At 44.6% G+C, this 24,329-nt stretch overlaps 1 protein-coding gene across 12 annotated transcripts in view; it reads right to left on the bottom strand.

Moving 5' to 3' along the window:
* Positions 1 to 5,918, bottom strand: part of LOC112250531 (CYFIP-related Rac1 interactor A) — a 28,172-nt gene extending 22,254 nt beyond the window's left edge. For 4 of the 12 annotated variants that reach the window (XM_024420758.2, XM_042321823.1, XM_024420757.2 and 1 more), the window contains exon 1: positions 5,784 to 5,918. The gene's annotated coding sequence lies outside the window, so the exon portion shown is untranslated. Of the gene's footprint in view, positions 1 to 5,568; positions 5,690 to 5,783 lie in introns of those variants that run through there. The other 8 variants (XM_042321824.1, XM_024420754.2, XM_024420761.2 and 5 more) reach the window with 5 other exon arrangements.
* Between the last annotated feature and the right edge of the window lie 18,411 nt (positions 5,919 to 24,329).

Raw genomic sequence — 24,329 nt, 5'->3', positions numbered from 1 at the left:
GACTAGGGTAAGGAAACTGGTGTTTCCAAAGCATTAGGTGGCTTAAAAAGTACTGTACTAACGGCAAAAAATAAGCTATATGAAATATGCCTATGACAGACTGTTGAGGCATTTTCAACCAGAGATGAACAAATCGATAAAAATATAGGCCTATTTTTACCTACACTATGATTCATGCCTCAACTCTGGTTTCAACATTGCTTGTGTTCCTCTGATGGTCATTAGGCTATAGCCTAAACAAGGCAGAATTGTCTACGATGTCAATGTAGCGGACTAACGAATTAGGTTACAGTGTGTTTGACGTCATTTCAAATGGGCTACCAGTGGGAGAATTGGGCTTACTGTTCGTAAATCTTTCAACATTTATAGGCCCATTTCCTTCTACACAACACACAAAGTGCTTTGAAAAGCTGGTCATGGGTCACGTCAACGCAATTATCCCAGAAACCCACTCCAATTTGCATTCCGCCCCAACAGATCTACAGATGATGCAAATCTCTATTGCACTCCACACTGCCCTTTCACACCTGGACAAAAGGAAAACCTATGTGAGAATGCCATTTATTGACTACAGCTCATTGTTCAACACTATATAGTGCCCTCAAAACTCATCACTAAGCTAAGGACCCTGGGATTAAACACCTCTTTGCAACTGGACCCTGGACTTCCTGGCGGGCCAACCCCAGGTGGTAAGGGTAGGTAACACAGCCGCCACGCGGTCCACTCCTGAACTCCCTGTTCAAGCATGACTGCACGGCCAGGCACGACTCAAACACCATCATTAAGTTTGCCGATGACACAATAGCGGTAGGCTTGATCACCGATAACGACGAGACAGCCTATAGGGAGATGGTCAGAGACTTGACCGGGTGGTGCAAGGATAATAACCTCTTCCGCAATGTGATCAAGACAAAGGAGATGATTGTGGACTACAGGAAAAGGAGGAACGAGCACGCCCCCATTCTCATCGACGGGGCTGTTGTGGAGCAGGTTGAGAGTTTCAAGTTCCTTGGCGCCCACATCACCAACAAACTAACATGTTCCAAGCACACCATGACAGTTGTGAAGAGGGCACAACAAAACCTATTCCCCCTCAGGAGACTGAAAAGATTTGGTATGGGTCCTCAGATCCTCAAAACGGTTCTACAGCTGCACCATCGAGAGCACACCGACGGGGTTTGCATCACTGCCTGGTACGGCAACTGCTTGGCATCTGACCGCAAGGCACTACAGAGGGTAGTGCGTACAGCCAAGAACATCACTGGGGCCATGCTTCCTGCCATTCAGGACCTCTATACCAGGCAGTGTAAGAGGAAGGCCCTAAAAAAAACTGTCAAAGACTCCAGCCACCCTAGACAGACTGTTCTCTCTGCTACCACACGGCAAGCGGTATCAAAACACCAAGTCTAGATCCAAGATGCTTCTAAACAGCTTCTACACTCCAAGCCAAAAGACTCCTGAATTTCTAATTAAATGGCTACCCAGACTTTTCGCATTGCCCCCCCCCCTCTCTCTTTTACACTACTGCTACTCTGTTATCATCTATGTATAGTCACTTTAATAACTACCTACAGTCACTTTAATAACTCTACTTACATGTACATATTACCTTGACTAACCGGTGCCCCCACACATTGACTCTGTACCGGTACCCCCTGTGTATAGCCTCGTTATTGTTATTTTTCTGCTGCTCTTTAATTATTTGTTACTTGTATTTGTACTTTTTTTTGTTTGTATTTTTCTTAAAACTGCATTGTTGGTTAAGGGCTTGTAAGCAAGCATTTCACTGTAAGGTCTACCTACACCTGTTGTATTCGGTGCATGTGACAAATAAAATTTGATTTGACTGTAACCATGCGCTAAGATTTCAACACAAAGCGTTAGTCTCAGACTCTCCGGATATGAATGAGAAAAGTGAAACGTGAGCAGGACGTTTGTTTACTGCCAGAGTGCAGCCATATAACCGGGGCAATTCAGTTCAAACACATATTTCCCCCAGACAGACAGGTTTGGTGAAACAGGAACTCAAACTACCAGATGATAATTTGCAGAGCATTTCAGAGCGGCACAGGGCAGGCACGGCCATATACAAATAACTCCTTTCCTGTCTGGTGAAAAAAAAAACGAAGCGGAAAAATTAAATCCTGGAAGCCCAACATTGAACAGAAACAAAACATCTGAAAAATGGCTACTATGGCAGTGTTTCCGCTGCAATTATTTAGCTGTGGCTCGGTGCCACGAGAAAATCATTGCCTCCATGGCATTTTTTTTCCTGCTGAGGTGCCCTTTGAAGATGCTGGAACAGTCCACATTTGCTTTTCCTCTGCAAACATAACGAGTAACAAATAGGGGGGGAAAAAAACAACAGAAACGCCCCAGTAGAACAGTTGATCTGCGTGTTCTACGTGAGATAAATATTCCCCTCGGGGCACAGAATCGAATACAGCCTGCAAAAATAGGCTATTATTTAGTAGGCTAATCAAACTTTTACCGGCCGCACCGGTTTGTACTTTATATGGCCTGCGTATGGTTTAATGAATGAAAGCCTGAATTCATGTAATAATTAACCAAATAATTTAACACAAAATAGGCTACCGCGTTGTTGACCTTCCAAACGTGTGATTTCACTCACGCAGCACCTGTACGATGGTGTTGTAGCCTATTCCCTGATCATAACCTTTTCAGTTTATTTCTCTGGTTCTCCAAGTTACCCATTTATGCATGAGCTAGGCTCTCCGGGCAATGTAAACTTAGCAATGTTTCGTATTATCACGTGGGGAGAGGGAACATAAACTCTGCATATGGACTAGTTAGCACGTTATAGCACGACACAAATAAGGGAGAGTGCCCAGGTCCTCCCACTCATTGGATGGACCATGCATAGGCTACATGAAAACACTGCTATGGCATGTAGGCTAAGACCATGGACACGTCCATTTTAACACCACCAACACTCATCACTTCATTGCACAGATCAGAGCATTGAACAATATAGCCCAGAGTCATAAAGATCAGATTTATACATGACTAAGATCACTTTACTGGTCATATGATGGTTCTGAGGTAGCCTAAAGGCTGGTTCAGAGATGAAGGGGTTAAGTCAGACAGCCAACCCATCTATGCCTATCCAGAGGCATCCCAATCTTATCATGGCTGAGTCTGAGCAATGAGGCTCAGGTCTGCGCTGCTGCTGTCTGAATCCAGTCCATATGGCCCTTTAGCTGATTCAGCATGCTGCTGCACCCTGATGGGCTATGGTAAACTGCCTGATAATCTGCAGAGGGCATCTGAGAGGAGGAGACCAGGGGGGTCCAGCCTGGTATTATGGAAGTCGAGCTGCAGGCAACAACAGACGGTAGTCGCTAGACTTCATTATAAGAGTGCTATATATAAGCTGGGCCTAATGGTGTATTATTGTGTCCCTGAGATGTTTACGTGAAACAATTCTCCAGGCGTTGAAAGACCTGATCGTCTGACCCTTAGGCGCATGTCTTGAATAAAGCTCAGAGGATTTACTTGGTTAGCTAGGCCAATACCAAAATCAGATATTAGGCAATTGGAGGAAATCCGGCGGGATAATAATGTTATGTCCCAAAATAAGATTGACGCAAAGCTTGATTTAGACTTCAACGAATGACTACCAAAGTAAAAAAGTAGGCCAATTATTGTTGTTGTTTTCAATAACACAACATGATGAAGACTAAACATTCAAAGAAAATAACAATTCTGGCAAAGTTGAGGTTAAAACACAAAAAGCACATTCGTGCAAAATATAAAATCAGACAATGTCTAAGGTATGTGTTTGCTACTGGTGATATGACACCGCAGGAGCAGTGCAAAACCACAATAAACAGCAACCCTCTGACAGGTTGTGAAAGTGGCAAGCACACGCATCCTGTTTTTCAGTCACAGTCAGGTGCACAAAACTGAGCCGAGGACATTTGTGGATTAACTATGATTTTACACTCGCTTCTCTGCCAGCTGGAGAGAAAGTGGAGAATTTGGGGTGGGCATACTATGCTGATATTTTATTTAACTAGGCAAGTCAGTTAAGAACAAATTCTTATTTACAATGACAGCCTACCAGGGAACAGTGGGTTAACTACCTTGGTCAGGGGCAGAACAGATTTTTAGTGTCAGCTCAGGGATTCGATCCAGCAACCTTTCGGTTACTGGCCCAACACTAACCACTAGGCTACCTGCCGCCCATGCTTTGCCAAGAGCTAATACTTAACTTCAAGTTCTTTCGCACTCAGTCCCTATTACATGTTTATATGTTCCAACACGTGACTCAACATGATATCTGGTGTCTATAAATCTCTGACAAAGTCCTCACAAAAACTGTACAATAATTGATTAGTCAAGGTTCAAGGATCCTCAACAGGGAAAAAAAGAACAATATCTTCAATTGCTCCAATTAGGTCACAGTAGGTACAGTATTGGCAGTATGACACTGTGGCAAAAACAAGGGTCAAGACGAGGTTTAACCTACTTACACAGTTCAGTCATTTCCAGGTCAAATTATCCATATTCACAAGACCCATCTGCCGTAACAGTGACAGCGCTGACTGAGGAAATGCTGCAACAAGATACCCGGCGTTCTAACCGAAACTAAACACACCAAGAGGCCCTGCTCCTAACTCAGCGTTGAGAAGTGCAGCTGTCGCTGTACGTCCAACAATCGGCAGCGTTTCACAATGAATCAGGCACAATAATAAATCAGGGAATCCTCTGGTGGTGAAGGAATAGCGCAGGCTGGTTTGGGCACACAGACAGAAACACAAAAATGCCAAGTATTTGGGTGGTCCAGTCAGCTAGCTATGTTCCCATGTCTAACCAATGAAGGTCCATTTTCCTGCCTGCTGCTGACTTGTTTGTGTGCCTATGATGAATCTGTTGGAGCGGCTCGCTCTAATCTGCAATCACTTTCCCAGGAGCTAGCAGCAGAGTCATTAATTGGCAGTTAGTTGGTTGTCAAGTGAGAAACAGCTGTTGCGGTCTGATACTGGCAGCAGCGCCCTGAAGACAAAAATCACTAGACTCCATTGCCGGTTCGGCAGGTTGGCACATAGAGATCCTATTCCCAATTGTATGGGCTGGATGCCCTGAGCTAGGAAGTCATTTACAGTTTTGATTTTGCTTCTAGGCATTCACCTGAATGCCTGAGACACTGGCCTGAGGCTAGTGATGTTGTAGTTATCAGTTAAAATAGCAAGCTAGCTAACGTTAAAGTATGTGAAAAGATACTGTGCAATGCCACCATGGCCATGCTCAACTGGACTACGGAGAGCTGTTGATATTCAACAGATTATCAAGAGGTAGTTTGACCTTTTCAAAACTAGGATGTTGTTACTTTAAAGTCGTGTAACAGTATGAACATGCAAGGCAGCAGCAGTTGGCAGCACACTTTAGCTAGCTAGTTGGCTCACTAGACTACTGTCAAGCTCATGACCAGAAAACTATTTCATTGCCGAAAAGAACTCCGTATTTGGAAGATTTACTACGTTTTTAGAAATAATGATTTAGATACAAACAGGCAATTATTAGCTAATGGATTTAGCTACCTACCTAATTCACCATGTATGCATTCGTATTTTGGCAAACACACGAGTAGGCTAGCTACGTTAGCAATCTCACTTCCTGCGGCGTTTTCTATCCATGTGAACTCGCTTGGCACTAACTGATTCTGCGTCGCTAACGTCGCCTACACATTTCCGAGACTACCGTTTATCTTAATTAGCCAAACAACGGCTCTTAAAAGTTGCTCGCTCAATTACACTTACCAGTGACTTCTTAAAATACTACTTTTGAATGGGAGATCCGATGTCTCTGCACCCCGATAGGCCACTTTCACCCCCTACTTTCAACCTTACAACAACGCTGTTTTTTCCACGGACCCCTCCCTCCAACACCGTTATAAAGCGTGTCTCTAAGCCCCGCCCATACCAAAATGTCATTGGTTAGTATATAGGCGCCGTCCGATATTGACCAATAAAACGGAAATTAGCTTACCTCTTTGGCCAATAGTGACGTCGAAAACGCACTGTGGTTGTGTCTCGCTCTATGGCTGAAAAATAATGAAATGAGACTGGGGATGCAGTAGATATGAATGAATCTTTTCTAATTAGTGTTGAAATCTAGACTTTGAATGTATCCATACGGCCTTGCTGTCTATGTGATGAAGGTACTCCTCACAAAGTGGCAAGATGTTGACCTATGCGAAGTTGCAAACTAAACTATATTTTCAATATTATCTGTTGTGTCCCTAACCCAGTTTTGAAATACAACAAATTGCCATCAGTTGTCATAGACTATTCAGATACCTCAGGGTAAATTGAAATCCACTGTGTAGAGTAGTAAGTTTTCCTTTGTGCAATGCCAGCTCAATCATCAAGGCTTTATACAGATTGATTGATGTGCTCACAGCATTGGCAACATTTCCATGGGGGGACATGTTCCCCCGATATTCAGAACAGGTAAATTCATCCCCCACAATCATTTATTTTAAATCAATAAAAAAAAAGTTGGGGCCCCCCAGATAGCATAAGAACACATCATACGCAATGGCAACACGTGTAGAATAGCAGGACATTTGCTTTAAAACTGTTTTTCTTTCTCTCATCCTCATTGGTAAAATGTGAAGAATAGTATGAGATGAGCTATAAAACAGCAAAATGTGTAGAATTGCAGGAAATTAGCCTTTTAAAGGATCTTTTCTGTGTAACAATTAAGTATCTTACTGTGATTGTTTTCAATTAAAATGGTAAAAAATAAACAAAAAATTGCTTCTAGGCAAAGAGCAATTTCTCAAGCTAGAATTTTTGCCAGGGACTGTCTGGGAGTGATCCGAGTGGGAGGGGAAAACTGAAAATTAGCTGTTATTGGCAGCGAGGTTTGCAACTCTCTTTCTTATTGGTCTAATAACTCATTTTCCGCCTAGTGATGTCACCAAGGCAGTCCAAAACTCCATCCCACCAAAACAGGCTGAAATTTCACGCTGTCTTTTCAAACAGCTCTTACATTAAAAGGGTATTATCATAATTTCCACAGTTTCAGAGTATTATTCCAACCTCATAGTGTGGAAATATATAAAAACACAGGAAAATCGTGTTTTTAACTGCACTGTACTTTTAAAACGGGAACATTCTCTCTCAGCCTCATGACATAATGTGTAGAATAGCATTATAAAACTGAACATTTCTCTCTGCCCCATGGCAACATGTGTTGAAATAGATGTTAGCAGGGGTGGGTGGGTTGTGGGGCTCCCTGGATGTAGGTGTTCCCCAGAGCACAGCAGGGACAAGATAACAGGAAGAGGACTTTTAATGCCACATGGTACAAAGACTATTCATGGATAGAGTATTCACGTGTATGTATGTTTGCCACCTTTAGAGCCCAGCCTTGAACCAGTTACATCAACCCTAAACCTTCAGTACCAGCACGTTAAATATTACTCCTGGACTCTCCTCTGACTCTCTTTCTCTCTCTCTCTGTCCAACAAGCATTCAGCCAGTCCTTAGTTCAACTCATACCACATTCAACCCTGAGGTGTCCCAGTGCCAGAGAAAGTACTTCTTTAATATTAAAGGGATAGTTCACCCAAATTACAACATTGGCTTCCTTACCCTATAAGCAGACTATGGACATGGTATGCCAGCAATCAAGGCTCCTTAACAGCTGCTACCTTCAAGCCATAAGACAGCTGAACAGTTAATCAAATGGCTACCTGGACTATTTACATTGACCCCCTTATTTTATTAGAATTTTATTCATTGACTCTCTTGCACAGGCTCGATGTATACTCACTACACACTCACACATACCACACTGACACTCCAACACACACACACACACGGACACACAAAACTCACAGACGCACGCACGCACGCACGCACGCACGCACGCACACACACACACACACACACACACACACACACACACACACACACACACACACACACACAGGGGCTCATAAGTAATCATTTCACGGTTAGGTATACACCTGTTTTTTTTTATTCAGCTTGTGGGGGGCTGCCAGGAACTGTGGGCCCCATGAAAAGATATCACATTGGGTCCCACCGCCACAGGCCACACCAACCCTGCACAATTGCTGTAACCACACACCTCCAGAACCCCAATGAATCCATTCAAAACGTTCAATAACTCTACCTTTAAAGGCTTACAATGCACTTGTAGTCCAATATTTACTGTCCGATATTTACTGACAGTGAGCTGTGAAAATATAACACTGTGCAGACATGCATGCAACATTCTGCATACAGTGGAATTCACTACAAATTGAATGGCAATCCAGCCATTACTTTGCGATATATCTTTTTCTCAGTCTGTTCTCAGTCTTGTTCTCAGCCTGTGGGCATTATGTGTGTAGTGATCCAATATCCATAGCCATGCCATTAAACAGTTATCACTGGCCCTTGCTCAGCCTTACTCACCGAGCCTTCTTGCTAGCAAAGTCACTGATCAAGTCCAGCTTTCTAGCTAACTGACTTTCAATGGACAGCATGGCAAGACTGCAAAGCCTGTTCTGGGACATAGTGGACATCAAATAGTTTTTTAATCAGTTTTAGCTTACTGAAAGCTATCTTGCCACCAGCAACAGTCACAGGCAGTGTGCAAAATATACATAAAGCAATGTAAACTTCTACAAAAATGCTTTGCAGCTGCATCTTACAAATTGCATTCAGGAAACCAAGAGGGGACAAGTTAGAGGGGACAGGGGACAGTGGCAGCATATAGAATGTTCAGGTGTCTCACTTTCTTTTGAAACCCAGGCACACAGAAGGGACTTTATCCTCATTAATCTGCCCAACTTTCAGGACAGCAGAAAATTCTTCAACAATTTTTTCAGTGGTGTCAAACCCGGTGTCCAAGTCACTTAAGATGTTGTCCATAGCAGTAAAAAAAACACTGTGTTCCGAAACACCGTTGCTGCACTGTCCTGAGCTGTCTCCTCTTGAGAGGTTTCATCATGGAATCTCTTCCCTTTCCCCTGGCGGCTGTGTTCCTTGCTAAATTGAGATGCAACATCCATTTGAGAAGCAATCAGTGTTGTCTCAGACAGGAGAGACTCCCATCCATCTCTAAGAGCCTGCATCTCTTCCTTTAAGGCTCTGATATTGGCTGCCTCTGTGTCAAGTGAGATTTTTCATGACTGGAAAATCACATTCCTGTTCTCAGTGCATTTCAGTAGCTGAAAATATGCCAACTGACATGTCATTCAACACAATGCTGCTCACCTCCTTCTTCAGTTGGAACTAGGGCTGGTTCAGGGGTATGGGGATGGGGAGACAGGGCTGGTTCAGGGGTATGGGGATGGGGAGACAGGGACGGGGGTATGGGGATGGGGAGACAAGGCTGGTTCAGGGGTATGGGGATGGGGAGACAAGGCTGGTTCAGGGGTATGGGGATGGGGATGGGGAGACAGGGCTGGTTCAGGGGTTGGTTCAGGGGTATGGGGATGGGGAGACAGGGCTGGTTCAGGGGGATGGGGATGGGGAGACAGGGCTGGTTCAGGGGTATGGGGATGGGAAGACAGGGCTGGTTCAGGGGATGGGGATGGGGAGACAGGGCTGGTTCAGGGGTATGGGGATGGGGAGACAGGGCTGGTTCAGGGGTATGGGGATGGGGATGGGGAGACAGGGCTGGTTCAGGGCTATGGGGATGGGGATGGGGAGACAGGGCTGCTGAGCCTGAAGCTGCATCTGTTGAGCCTGGCACCAGGCAGGAGCAGGGACAACTGATTTATTATGAATAGCTTGCTAAAAGTTTGCCTGCATTGATTAAATGTCGGCTGAAAGAGGAGCGAAATGTAAACACTCAGAATTTTCCCTGAGCCTTCTTATATTTATACATATATATATATTTTTACACATATTTAACTATTTTTTGGGGGAGGCACAAAACTACCTTCTACTTGCATTAATTTAAAAAAAACTGGTACCGGTTACCTTCAGACGAGGCCCAGATGCACCGGTGCCTCAATCGACTCTAGGGGGTTATAGTCCCAAGTTCAGTGACAGCGCTGTTTGTTAGACTGAATATAATGACTCATATATATATATATACTGTATATATATATATATATATATATATGTATATATATATATATTGTAAGGTATTCTTCCACTTGTGCTGTTTTCAAAATACGCCTCAAGAGAGGCCATGGCAAACTGTAGAATTGCAGGAACTTTTTTACATGTAAATATGATTTATTTTTTGGAACTCAGTCTCAACTTACTTTTCTGAGTTAGAATGGTAGAATAGACAAGGTGCAAGTTGAAATTTTGTTGTTTATATAGCTGGCTAGATTAATTTACCAATCTAAAAATGGTTAGATTCATTGACTGACATAACAAGAGAAAAAAATGTGTCTTGTTATGAAAGTCAATGACAGTCACTCAATTAGCCATGTCAGCTAACAATCTTTAGATCGGTAAGTTAGTCTAGCCAGCTTTCTTAAGTAATCATGGCCGAATAGTTGTCGGGCATGTGCCCAGGGGCACTGACCTCCAGGGTGCATCAAAGCTGGGACCGAGAGATTGAAAAACAGCTTCTATCTCAAGGCCATAAGACTGCTAAACAGCAATCACTAACTCAGAGAGGCTGCTGCCTACATTGAGACCCAAACACTGGACACTTTTAAAAAATGGATCACCAGTCACTTTAAACAAAGCCACTTTAAATAATGCCACTTTAATATTGTTTACATATCTTAAATTACTCATATCACATTTATATACTGTATTTTATACCATCTACTGCACCTTGCCTATGCCACTGGGCCGTCGCTCATCCATATACTTATGTATATATTCTCATTCACCCCTTTAGATTTGTGTGCATTGGGTACTTGTTGAGGAATTGTTAGATTACTTGTTAGATATTACTGCACTGTCGGAACTAGAAGCACAAGCATTTCGCTACACTCGCATTAACATTGCTAACCATGTGAATGTGACCAATACAATTTTATTTGATTGATTTTGTTAGTCACTCTCACTCAAAAATCATTAACATGGCATAAGTCATGGCAAAATGTGTAGAATTGTAGGAAATTTGTTTTAAAACGGAAACAATTTCTTTCCACCCCATGCCAAAATAGTAACAATTGCAGGAAATTAGCTTTAAAACTGCACATTTCTTCTCTTTCTGCCAAATGGCAAAAAGAGTAGAATTGCATGAAATTTGTAAAAAAATGTAAATCAACATTTTCTCTCTGCCCCATGGCTAAATGTGTAGAACTGCAGAAAACTTGTTTTAAAACTGCAGCATTTTCTCTCTGCCCCATGAGAAAATGTGTAGAATTACAAGAAATGTTCTTGAAAATGAAAATGTTTCTCCACCGTCAAGAGGGCGGCTACTAAACTGTTTTGCCCAGGCGGTAGAGTGTGAGAGGGCAACCAAATCTTGCCTAAGGCTAGATCTCATATCATACTCTACCAGGGGTGCAACTTTCACTGGTGACGGGGGGACATGTCCCCCCACATTCTGAAATTGCATTTTTGGCCCCGCTAGTTTTATCATTGGAATGTGATACAAAACGAGGCAACGGTGTGCTTTAGGACCATGCGGACGCCTGCGAGCGGTCGGGTATGCTGTTTGTAGTGTTTTCCGACTGGATAAAAATAAAGTTACCCCTGCTTCTAAAACCAAAGTTGTGCCCCTGTACTCTGCTATTTGTCTTGCCATCCCTGGCACATCTCGTGTCACCTGTGCATAGATGCATACCCACACCGCAGATAGAGCAGTGAGACAGGTATTTCACCAGATGTATAAATGACTAGCATCCTCTTGGCGTTTCCACTCACTACCAAATATGGAGAGGAAGCCCAGTTCAGGCAGTGGGAGAAGATAGAACGAGATGGATTTTGGCTGACATTCTGCTAATTTTCTCATTGATGAAGCCTTTGATCTCAATACATTTTTCTGTTCCTTTTTACTATAAACAGTTGTCTAAGTTTTCTAGATTTGAGCCTTTTCTAAATTTGAACAGAGTTAGGCGAACAGAGTTATTGCACATGCACTCTTCACGGAGTAGGCGTTCCCTCACGGAAATATGCAAATATATGCTAAAATGCGCCAATAGGATCTCGCTAGCTTGTGCTTGGCTCAGCCCACCTCCTTGCTTGTTCTTCCCACTATGACTAATTTGTTCCCGTTTTAAAAGACAGGCTCTGGTCTATCTTGGTCTAGTTATACAAACCTTTGTTCACTCTGTGTATGACTGCAAGTGTATTACAAGTGACACCTTGTGGTGACTGTGGATTATGCACCCACAGTGGATCAGACATTGGCCAGTTGGGGAGAAATTCCACCAGAGGGCAGTCATTCACTACATACTGACCCCAGGGAGGATACTATGAGGCACAGCATACTCTGTCTATGCTCATGTTATCCATAATCATCAGTATACTTACAGTATCATAGTATACTTACCATCATCTACTTTGATTATGTCAATAATCATTTGGAATTTGTTGTCCAATGTCTCATGATAATAACCACACATTATGAGGAAGTTCAAATCTACTTTTCCATTTCAAGTGAAAGCCACTTGGGGTTCTTCCTCTGGGGTGCTTCCTCTGAGGTGCTTCCTCTGGGGTGCTTCCTCTGGGGTGCTTCCTCTGAGGTGCTTCCTCTGGGGTGCTTCCTCTGAGGTGCTTCCTCTGGGGTTCTTCCTCTGGGGTGCTTCCTCTGGGGTGCTTCCTCTGTGGTGCTTCCTCTGGGGTGCTTCCTCTGAGGTGCTTCCTCTGGGGTGCTTCCTCTGGGGTGCTTCCTCTGGGGTGCTTCCTCTGGGGTGCTTCCTCTGGGGTGCTTAGCAGTTAGCACAGTATCATAACACATCATTGAGAGCTTCAACAATAGTGCATCAAGAAAGTCTCAAAGCAGCAGACCTTGTCATAAAGACTTGACGTTTAGATGTTTTGGACTCTTAGGAAGAAGTGGAGCCAGGTGTCCTGGAAAACCTTGCAGAACAGAACAGTCATTCAAATGGTCCAATGTTTTTCACTTTGAACATGGGAGCATTTCCCCCCGTATCCCTTTCATCATAGTTTCATGCTGTACTGAAGTAATGTTAAACAATGTTGACATTTCCATTCGTGGGTCAGAATATACATCCCATGTATTGAACTGAGTAATATAAATGTATGCAATGATCTAAATGTCAACTGCGGCATTAGATGAAAAAAAACTTGTGTTGAAAGCTGAATTCACAGCCCAGGTGTCTCGCCTCTCAGCATCTTGGCAGACGACGGCGCCGTCAGAGGGAGGACACATGGCACATTGAGAAATGAGGGAAAGAGTCCCAAAATAAAGCCTATTCATTGGGCCCAGATGGATCTACTGGGTCATCCGTTTGGGTAAGTCGCTGCTGTAATTCAACCAAAGTGACAAGCAGGCAGACAGTCTCACACCGATGGGTAGGATGATGTAACAGCATAGGCCTACTATATGTTTGCTGCTCTATGCAAATAGCATTTCCTGAAATATTGTGTGAACCCATCCACTCAGAAACACCAGGCTTTACCCACTGGGCACAGCTGTCATTCCGGCGTCTCGTTTTGATTTGAATTTGGTTGAGTTGTCAACTAACGTGAATTCAATGTGAAATCAACAAAACATTTCACCGTGTAATTGGATTTAGGTTCAAAGTTAGGTGAAAAATGGACAAAATTCCCTTTACGTTGATGACTTTTTGCAAATCCAATTAGTTTTCCATTGTGGTTCAACATCATCACATTGCAATTTGTCTGTTGAAATGACGTGGAAACAACGTTGACTGAACCAATTTTGCCCAGTGGGTAGCTTGTCTTATACACACGCACACACACACACGCATGCACAGGCACACACACGGCACACTCTTGTCAAACTAATTGGCTTCTGTTTCTGCATCGTGGACGCTCCCCTAAAAGCAGCCATGCTCTGCTCTCCTTGACAGAAAACAGGGGTGCTCCGATCTGCCAAGAATTTGAGACTCGAACGCACATTAGGTCTTCCTGGGCATCTGATCTCACCAACATTGTCATAGCCTCTGCTACTTCATTACCCAGACTCTCCTGGTAAAGAACAACGCTCAGATTGGCTGCAGTGCTGCTGGATTCTACTTCCTGTTTGTTCCCTTAATGCTTCCTCTCACCTCACACGTAGAAATGGGAAGCCAGGGGTGTGTATGCATGAGTGTGTGTGGCTGTAAAGGATTCCTCGGTTATTGATGACAACACAATCTCCTTTTGTGTTCCGATCAATGGCTGGGCACACAGTGGAATTATTGGCATGGTGCTCTGTCAGAGACTGGCATGGTGCTCTGTTAGAGATGAGAATAGCTGCAGCCATGGGACTGTCTGACATATCTGTGGTGAAGGAATAGTGTAAGGAGATAGAGGGAGAGAGAAATAGAGGGGGAGAGAGAAAGGGACGAGAGAGAGACATAGTGTAGGGATGGAGGTTGAAATGGCTCATTTTCACTACCCTGAATATAATCTGACTGCACCCTTAATCCTCTGGTAATCTCTAATCAGATTGGTGTCAAACATTACAGAAAACACCATTGACTTTAATAAGATATAGATAGGCTTGGTATATTTGTTTAATATGGTGAAGCTTTTCAATCCTATGTTGGAAATGAATCCCTAGAAAAATAAATCTCTGATGGCTATACACTGAGTTATATAAAACATTAACAACACCTGCTCTTACCTTGACATAGACTGACCAGGTGAATCCAGGAGAAAGCTATGATCCCTTATTGATGTCACTTGTTAAATCCACTTCAATCCAGGTAGATGAAGGGGAGGAGACAGGTTAAAGAATGATTTTTAAGCCTTGAGACAATTGAGACATGGATTGTGTTTGTGTGCCATTCAAAAGGTGAATGGGCAAGACAGAAGATTGAAGTGCCTTTGTGCGATGTATGGTAGTAGGTGCCAGGCGCACCGGTTTGTGTCAAGAAATGCAACGCTGCTGGGTTTTTCACACTCAATAGTTTCCCGTGTGTATCAATGGTCCACCACCCCAAAGGACATCCAGCCAACTTCAAATCAAATCAAATCAAATTTTATTTGTCACATACACATGGTTAGCAGATGTTAATGCGAGTGTAGCGAAATGCTTGTGCTTCTAGTTCCGACAATGCAGTAATAACCAACAAGTAATCTAACTAACAATTCCAAAACTACTGTCTTATACACAGTGTAAGGGGATAAAGAATATGTACATAAGGATATATGAATGAGTGATGGTACAGAGCAGCATAGGCAAGATACAGTAGATGGTATCGAGTACAGTATATACACATGAGATGAGTATGTAAACAAAGTGGCATAGTTAAAGTGGCTAGTGATACATGTATTACATAAGGATGCAGTCGATGATATAGAGTACAGTATATACGTATGCATATGAGATGAATAATGTAGGGTAAGTAACATTATATAAGGTAGCATTGTTTAAAGTGGCTAGTGATATATTTACATCATTTCCCATCAATTCCCATTATTAAAGTGGCTGGAGTTGAGTCAGTGTCAGTGTCAGTGTGTTGGCAGCAGCCACTCAATGTTAGTGGTGGCTGTTTAACAGTCTGATGGCCTTGAGATAGAAGCTGTTTTTCAGTCTCTCGGTCACAGCTTTGATGCACCTGTACTGACCTCGCCTTCTGGATGATAGCGGGGTGAACAGGCAGTGGCTCGGGTGGTTGATGTCCTTGATGATCTTTATGGCCTTCCTGTAACATCGGGTGGTGTAGGTGTCCTGGAGGGCAGGTAGTTTGCCCCCGGTGATGCGTTGTGCAGACCTCACTACCCTCTGGAGAGCCTTACGGTTGTGGGCGGAGCAGTTGCTGTACCAGGCGGTGATACAGCCCGCCAGGATGCTCTCGATTGTGCATCTGTAGAAGTTTGTGAGTGCTTTTGGTGACAAGCCGAATTTCTTCAGCCTCCTGAGGTTGAAGAGGCGCTGCTGCGCCTTCTTCACGATGCTGTCTGTGTGAGTGGACCAATTCAGTTTGTCTGTGATGTGTATGCCGAGGAACTTAAAACTTTCTACCCTCTCCACTACTGTTCCATCGATGTGGATAGGGGGTGTTCCCTCTGCTGTTTCCTGAAGTCCACAATCATCTCCTTAGTTTTGTTGACGTTGAGTGTGAGGTTATTTTCCTGACACCACACTCCGAGGGCCCTCACCTCCTCCCTGTAGGCCGTCTCGTCGTTGTTGGTAATCAAGCCTACCACTGTTGTGTCGTCCGCAAACTTGATGATTGAGTTGGAGGCGTGCGTGGCTACGCAGTCGTGGGTGAACAGGGAGTACAGGAGAGGGCTCAGAACGCACCCTTGTGGGGCCCCATGTTGAGGATCAGCGGGGTGGAGATGTTGTTGCCTACCCTCACCACCTGGGGGCGGCCCATCAGGAAGTCCAGTTCCCAGATGCACAGGGCGGGGTCGAGACCCAGGGTCTCGAGCTTGATGACGAGCTTGGAGGGTACTATGGTGTTGAATGCCGAGCTGTAGTCGATGAACAGCATTCTCACATAGGTATTCCTCTTGTCCAGATGGGTTAGGGCAGTGTGCAGTGTGGTTGAGATTGCATCGTCTGTGGACCTATTTGGGCGGTAAGCAAATTGGAGTGGGTCTAGGGTGTCAGGTAGGGTGGAGGTGATATGGTCCTTGACTAGTCTCTCAAAGCACTTCATGATGACGGAAGTGAGTGCTACGGGGCGGTAGTCGTTTAGCTCAGCTACCTTAGCTTTCTTGGGAACAGGAACAATGGTGGCCCTCTTGAAGCATGTGGGAACAGCAGACTGGTATAGGGATTGATTGAATATGTCCGTAAACACACCGGCCAGCTGGTCTGCGCATGCTCTGAGGGCGCGGCTGGGGATGCCGTCTGGGCCTGCAGCCTTGCGAGGGTTAACACATTTAAATGTCTTACTCATCTCGGCTGCAGTGAAGGAGAGTCCGTATGTTTTCATTGCAGGCCGTGTCAGTGGCACTGTATTGACCTCAAAGCGGGCAAAAAAGTTATTTAGTCTGCCTGGGAGCAAGACATCCTGGTCCGTGACTGGGCTGGATTTCTTCTTGTAGTCCGTGATTGACTGTAGACCCTGCCACATGCCTCTTGTGTCTGAGCCGTTGAATTGAGATTCTACTCTGTCTCTGTACTGACGCTTAGCTTGTTTGATAGCCTTGTGGAGGGAATAGCTGCACTGTTTGTGTTCGGTCATGTTACCAGTCACCTTGCCCTGATTAAAAGCAGTGGTTCGCGCTTTCAGTTTCACGCGAATGCTGCCATCAATCCACGGTTTCTGGTTCGGGAATGTTTTAATCGTTCCTATGGGAACGACATCTTCAACGCACGTTCTAATGAACTCGCACACCGAATCAGCGTATTCGTCAATATTGTTATCTGACGCAATACAAAACATCTCCCAGTCCACGTGATGGAAGCAGTCTTGGAGTGTGGAGTCAGCTTGGTCGGACCAGCGTTGGATAGACCTCAGTGTGGGAGCCTCTTGTTTTAGTTTCTGTCTGTAGGCAGGGATCAACAAAATGGAGTCGTGGTCAGCTTTTCCGAAAGGAGGGCGGGGCAGGGCCTTATATGCATCGCGGAAGTTAGAGTAACAATGATCCAAGGTTGACACAACTGTGGGAAGCATTGGAGTCAACATGGACCAGCATCCCTGGAATGCTGGTCCATGTTGGAACACTTTTGACACCTTTTAAAGTCCATGCCCCGATGAATTGAGGCTGGTCTGAGGGGGGGGGCAGCAACTCAATTTTAGGAAGGTGTTCTTAATTTTGTATACACTAGGTGTATATTTAAACAATAAGGCACGAGGGGGTGGGGTATATGGCCAATATACCACTGCTAAGGGCTGTTCTTATGCACGACGCAACACGGAGCACCTGGATACAGCCCTTAGCCCTGGTATATTTTATTTATATTTTTATTTAACCTTTATTTAACTAGGCAAGTCAGTTAAGAACAAATTCTTATTTATAATGATGACCTACCAAAAGGCCTCCTGTGGGGACGGGGGTGAGATAAAAAAACTAAAATCTGTATAAATACAGGACAAAACACACATCACGGCAAAAGAGACAACACAATACTACATAAAGAGATACCTAAGACAACAACATAGCAAGGCAGCAACACATGATGACACAGCATGGTAGCAACACAACATGGTAGTATCATAAAACACTGTACAAACATTATTGGGCAAAGACAACAGCAGAAAGGGCAAGAAGGTAGAAACAACAATACATCACGCAAATCAGCCACAACTGTCAGTAAGAGTGTCCATGATTGAGTCTTTGAATGAAGAGATTGAGATAAAACCGTCCCGTTTGAGTGTTTGTCGCAGCTCGCTCCAGTTGTTAGCTGCAGCGAACTGAAAAGAGGCGCAACCCAGTGATGTGTGTGCTTTGGGGACCTTTAACAGAATGTGACTGGCAGAACGGGTGTTGTATCTGGACGATGAGGGCTGCAGTAGATAGCTCAGATAGGGAGGAGTGAGGCATAAAAGGGTTGTATATATAATCATCAACCAGTGTGTCTTGCGACGGGTATACAGAGATGACCAGTTTACAGAGGAGTATAGAGTGCAGTGATATGTATAATGAGCATTGGTGGCAAATCTGATGGAGGAATGGTAAAGAACATACAGCCGCTCGAGAGCACCCTTACCTGCCGATCTATAAACTATGTCTCCGTAATCTAGGTCCTAATCTAGGTTTACCTCCACTGTATTCACATCCTACCATACCTTTGTCTGTATATTATACCTTGATGCTATTTTATTGCCCCCAGAAACCTCCTTTTACTCTCTGTTCCAGACATTCTAGACGACCAATTCTTATTGGTTTTAGCCGTACCCTTATTCTACACCTCCTCTGTTCCTCTGGCGATGTAGAGGTGAATCCAGGATCCGCAGTGCCTAGCTCCACTCCTATTCCCCAGGCGCTCTCTTTTGACGACTTCTGTAACCGTAATAACCTTGGTTTCATGCATGTTAACATTAGAAGCCTCCTCCCTAATTTTGTTCTATTCACTGCTTTAGCACACTCTGCCAACCTGGATGTTCTAGCTGTGTCTGAATCCTGGCTTAGGAAGACCACCAACAATTCTGAAATTTTAATCCCAAACTACAACATTTTCAGACAAGATAGAACTGCCAAAGGGGGCGGTGTTGCAATCTACTGCAAAGATAGCCTGCAGAGTTCTGTCCTACTATCCAGGTCTGTACCCAAACAATTTGAACTTCTACTTTTAAAAATCCACCTCTCTAAAAACAAGTCTCACCGTTGCCGCCTGCTATAGACCACCCTCTGCCCCCAGCTGTGCTCTGGACACCATATGTGAACTGATTGCCCCCCATCTATCTTCAGAGCTCGTGCTGCTAGGCGACCTAAACTGGAACATGCTTAACACCCCAGCCATCCTACAATCTAAACTTGATGCCCTCAATCTCACACAAATTATCAATGAACCTACCAGGTACCTCCCCAAAGCCTTAAACACGGGCACCCTCATAGATCTAACCACGGGCACCCTCCTAACCAACTTGCCCTCTAAATACACCGCTGCTGTCTTCAACCAAGATCTCAGCGATCATTGCCTCATTGCCTGCATCCGTAATGGGTCAGCGGTCAAACGACCTCCACTCATCACTGTCAAACGCTCCCTGAAACACTTCAGCGAGCAGGCCTTTCTAATCGACCTGGCCGGGGTATCCTGGAAGGATATTGATCTCATCCCGCCAGTAAAGGATGCCTGGATATTTTTTTTAAATGCCTTCCTAACCATCTTAAATAAACGTGCCCCATTCAAGAAATTTAGAACCAGGAACAGATATAGCCCTTGGTTCTCCCCAGACCTGACTGCCCTTAACCAACACAAAAACATCCTATGGCGTTCTGCATTAGCATCGAACAGCCCCCGTGATATGCAGCTGTTCAGGGAAGCTAGAAACCATTATACACAGGCAGTTAGAAAAGCCAAGGCTAGCTTTTTCAAGCAGAAATTTGCTTCCTGCAACACTAACTCAAAAAAGTGCTGGGACACTGTAAAGTCCATGGAGAATAAGAACACCTCCTCCCAGCTGTCCACTGCACTGAAGATAGGAAACACTGTCACCACTGATAAATCCACCATAATTGAGAATTTCAATAAGCATTTTTCTACGGCTGGCCATGCTTTCCACCTGGCTACTCCTACCCCGGTCAACAGCACTGCACCCCCCACAGCAACTCGCCCAAGCCTTCCCCATTTCTTCTTCTCCCAAATCCGTTCAGCTGATGTTCTGAAAGAGCTGCAAAATCTGGACCCCTACAAATCACCCGGGCTAGACAATCTGGACCCTTTCTTTCTAAAATTATCTGCCGAAATTGTTGCCACCCCTATTACTAGCCTGTTCAACCTCTCTTTCGTGTCGTCTGAGATTCCCAAAGATTGGAAAGCAGCTGCGGTCATCCCCCTCTTCAAAGGGGGGGACACTCTTGACCCAAACTGCTACAGACCTATATCTATCCTACCATGCCTTTCTAAGGTCTTCGAAAGCCAAGTCAACAAACAGATTACCGACCATTTTGAATCTCACCATACCTTCTCTGCTATGCAATCTGGTTTCAGAGCTGGTCATGGGTGCACCTCAGCCACGCTCAACGTCCTAAACGATATCTTAACCGCCATCGATAAGAAACATTACTGTGCAGCCGTATTCATTGATCTGGCCAAGGCTTTCGACTCTGTCAATCACCACATCCTCATCGGTAGACTCGACAGCCTTGGTTTCTCAAATGATTGCCTCGCCTGGTTCACCAACTACTTCTCTGATAGAGTTCAGTGTGTCAAATCGGAGGGTCTGCTGTCCGGACCTCTGGCAGTCTCTATGGGCGTGCCACAGGGTTCAATTCTTGGACCGACTCTCTTCTCTGTATACATCAATAAGGTCGCTCTTGCTGCTGGTGAGTCTCTGATCCACCTCTACGCAGACGACACCATTCTGTATACTTCTGGCCCTTCTTTGGACACTGTGTTAACAACCCTCCAGGCAAGCTTCAATGCCATACAACTCTCCTTCCGTGGCCTCCAATTGCTCTTAAATACAAGTAAAACTAAATGCATGCTCTTCAACCGATCGCTACCTGCACCTATCCGCCTGTCCAACATCACTACTCTGGACGGCTCTGACTTAGAATACGTGGACAAATACAAATACTTAGGTGTCTGGTTAGACTGTAAACTCTCCTTCCAGACCCATATCAAACATCTCCAATCCAAAGTTACATTTAGAATTGGCTTCCTATTTCGCAACAAAGCATCCTTCACTCATGCTGCCAAACATACCCTTGTAAAACTGACCATCCTACCAATCCTCGACTTTGGCGATGTCATTTACAAAATAGCCTCCAATACCCTACTCAACAAATTGGATGCAGTCTATCACAGTGCAATCCGTTTTGTCACCAAAGCCCCATATACTACCCACCATTGCGACCTGTACGCTCTCGTTGGCTGGCCCTCGCTTCATACTCATCGCCAAACCCACTGGCTCCATGTCATCTACAAGACCCTGCTAGGTAAAGTCCCCCCTTATCTCAGCTCGCTGGTCACCATAGCATCTCCCACCTGTAGCACACGCTCCAGCAGGTATATCTCTCTAGTCACCCCCAAAACCAATTATTTCTTTGGCCGCCTCTCCTTCCAGTTCTCTGCTGCCAATGACTGGAACGAACTACAAAAATCTCTGAAACTGGAAACACTTATCTCCCTCACTAGCTTTAAGCACCAACTGTCAGAGCAGCTCACAGATTACTGCACCTGTACATAGCCCACCTATAATTTCGCCCAAACAACTACCTCTTTCCCAACTGTATTTAATTAATTTATTTATTTTGCTCCTTTGCACCCCATTATTTTTATTTATACTTTGCACATTCTTCCATTGCAAATCTACCATTCCAGTGTTTTACATGCTATATTGTATTTACTTTGCCACCATGGCCTTTTTTTGCCTTTACCTCCCTTATCTCACCTCATTTGCTCACATCGTATATAGACTTGTTTATACTGTATTATTGACTGTATGTTTGTTTTACTCCATGTGTAACTCTGTGTCGTTGTATGTGTCGAACTGCTTTGCTTTATCTTGGCCAGGTCGCAATTGTAAATAAGAACTTGTTCTCAACTTGCCTACCTGGTTAAATAAAGGTGAAATAAAAAAATAAAAAAATAAAAAATCTAGCATGGGTATGATGGTCATCGGAATCAGGGTTATCAAATCAAATCACATTTTATTTTTCACATACACAGGGTTAGCAGATGTTAATGCGAGTGTAGTGAAATGTTTGTGCTCCTAGTTCCGACCATGCAGTAATATCTAACAAGTAATCTAACCTATCAATTACACAACAACTACCTTATACACACAAGTGTAAAGGAATGAATAAGAATATGTACATAAAAATATACTGTATGAATGAGTGATGGCCGAACAGCATTGGCAAGATGCAGTAGATGGTATAGAGTACAGCATATACATATGAGATGAGTAATGTAGGGTATGTAAACATTATATAAAGTGGCATTGTTTAAAGTGGCTAGTGATACATTTATTACATACATTTTTCCATTATTAAAGTGGCTAGAGTTGAGTAAGTATGTTGGCAGCAGCCACTCAATGTTAGTGATGGCTGTTTAACAGTCTGATGGCCTTGAGATAGAAGCTGTTTTTCAGTCTCTCGGTCCCCGCTTTGATGCACCTGTACTGACCTCGCCTTCTGGATGATAGCGGGGTGAACAGGCAGTGGCTCGGGTGGTTGTTGTCCTTGATGATCTTTATGGCCTTCCTGCGACATCGGGTGGTGTAGGTGTCCTAGAGGGCAGGTTGTTTGCCCCCATGTGATGTGTTGTCCAGACCTCACTACACTCTGGAGAGCCTTATGGTTGTGGGCGTTGCAGGTGCCGTATCAGGTGGTGATACAGCCCGACAGGATGCTCACGATTGTGCATCTGTAAAAGTTTATGAGTGTTTTTGGTGACAAGCCAAATTTGTGTACGCCGAGGAACTTGAACTTTCCACCCTCTCCACTACTGTCCTGTTGATGTGGATAGGGGGCTGCTCCCTTTGCTGCTTCCTGAAGTCCACAATCATCTCCTTTGTTTTGTTGACATTGAGCATGAGGTTATTTTCCTGACACCTTCACCGGTAGGCCGTCTCGTCGTTGTTGGTAATCAAGCCTACCACTGTAGTGTCATCTGCAAACTTGATGATTGAGTTGGAGGCGTGCATGGCCACGCAGTCGTGGGTGAACAGGGAGTACAGGAAAGGGCTGAGAACGCATCCGTGTGGTCTCCCAGTATTGAGGATCAGCGGGGTGGAGATGTTGTTACCTACCCTAACCACCTGGGGGCGGCCCGTCAGGAAGTCCAGGGCCCAGTTGCACAGGGCGTGGTCGAGACCCAGGGTCTCGAGCTTGATGACGAGTTTGGAGGGTACTATGATGTTAAATGCTGAGCTGTAGTCGATGAACAGCATTCGTACATAGGTATTCCTCTTGTCCAGATGGGTTAGGGCTGTGTGCAGTGTGAGTGCGATTGCGTCGTCTGGGGACCTATTGGGGCGGTAAGCAAATTGGAGTGGGTGTCAGGTAGGGTGGAGGGGATATGGTCCTTGACTAGTCTCTCAAAGCACTTTATGATGACGGAAGTGAGTGCTACGGGGCGGTAGTCATTTAGCTCAGTTACCTTAGCTTTCTTGGGAACAGGAACAATGGTGGCCCTCTTGAAGCATGTGGGCACAGCAGACTGGGATAAGGATTGATTGAATATGTCCGTAAACACACCAGCCAGCTGGTCTGCGCATGCTCTGAGGACGCGGCTGGGGTTGCCTTCTGGGCCTGCAGCCTTGCGAGAGTTAACACGTTTAAATGTTTTACTCAAGTTGGCTGCAGTGAAGGAGAGCCCGCAGGTTTTGGTAGCGGGCAGTGTCAGTGGCACTCAGTGGTATTGTCCTCAAAGCGAGCAAAGAAGTTGTTTAGTCTGTCTGGGAGCAAGACATTGTGGTCCGCGACGGGGCTGGTTTTTCTCTTGTAGTCCGTGATTGACTGTAGGCCCTGCCACATACCTCTCATGTTTGAGCCGTTGAATTGCGACTCTACTTTGTCTCTATACTGACGCTTAGCTTGTTTGATTGCCTTGCGGAGGGAATAGCTACACTGTTTGTATTCGGTCATGTTTTTTCAGTTTTGCTCGAATGCTGCCATCAATCCACGGTTTCTGGTTGGGGTGTCACGACTTCCACCGAA

This window comes from Oncorhynchus tshawytscha, linkage group LG05 (genome assembly GCF_018296145.1).
Source record: "Oncorhynchus tshawytscha isolate Ot180627B linkage group LG05, Otsh_v2.0, whole genome shotgun sequence".
NCBI classification, from domain to species: domain Eukaryota; kingdom Metazoa; phylum Chordata; class Actinopteri; order Salmoniformes; family Salmonidae; genus Oncorhynchus; species Oncorhynchus tshawytscha.
The sequence above is the reverse complement of the archived record's forward strand: the minus strand, read 5'-3'. Positions and strand labels throughout refer to the sequence as shown.